Consider the following 450-nt stretch of genomic DNA (forward strand, 5'->3'; position numbering starts at 1 on the left):
CAGGAATTTGTTTAGTGGAAGAAGCGGGGGTATTAAAATTTGGGAAAAAGCAGGAGGAGGGAAATGGGGGCAGGAAGCAAAAAAACGTAGTTTTGGGAAGAAAACAGGAGTAGTAAATGGAAAAGCAGGAGTAGAATAGGGAAGAACAGGAGATTTTGTGGGAAAAACAGAGGGATAGTGGAAAAAGCCCGGAGTTTGAATAATGGAAAAAGCAGGAGAATATAGTGGAAGAAGGGAGTAGTTTAGTGGGAAAAAAGCAGGATAGTTTAAATGGGAAAAGCAGGAAATAGAAAAAGTGGAAAAAGGGAGGAGAATATAGTGGGAAGAGGAGTAATAGTGGGGGAAGAGGAAAAATATAGTGGAAGAAGCCGGGGTTTGGGGTATTGGGGAAAAAGCAGGGAGTATGGGAAAAAACAGGGGTAGTATAAATGGAAGAAGCCAAGGGGTTTG

This window comes from Penaeus monodon, chromosome 29 (assembly GCF_015228065.2).
Source record: "Penaeus monodon isolate SGIC_2016 chromosome 29, NSTDA_Pmon_1, whole genome shotgun sequence".
Taxonomy (NCBI): domain Eukaryota; kingdom Metazoa; phylum Arthropoda; class Malacostraca; order Decapoda; family Penaeidae; genus Penaeus; species Penaeus monodon.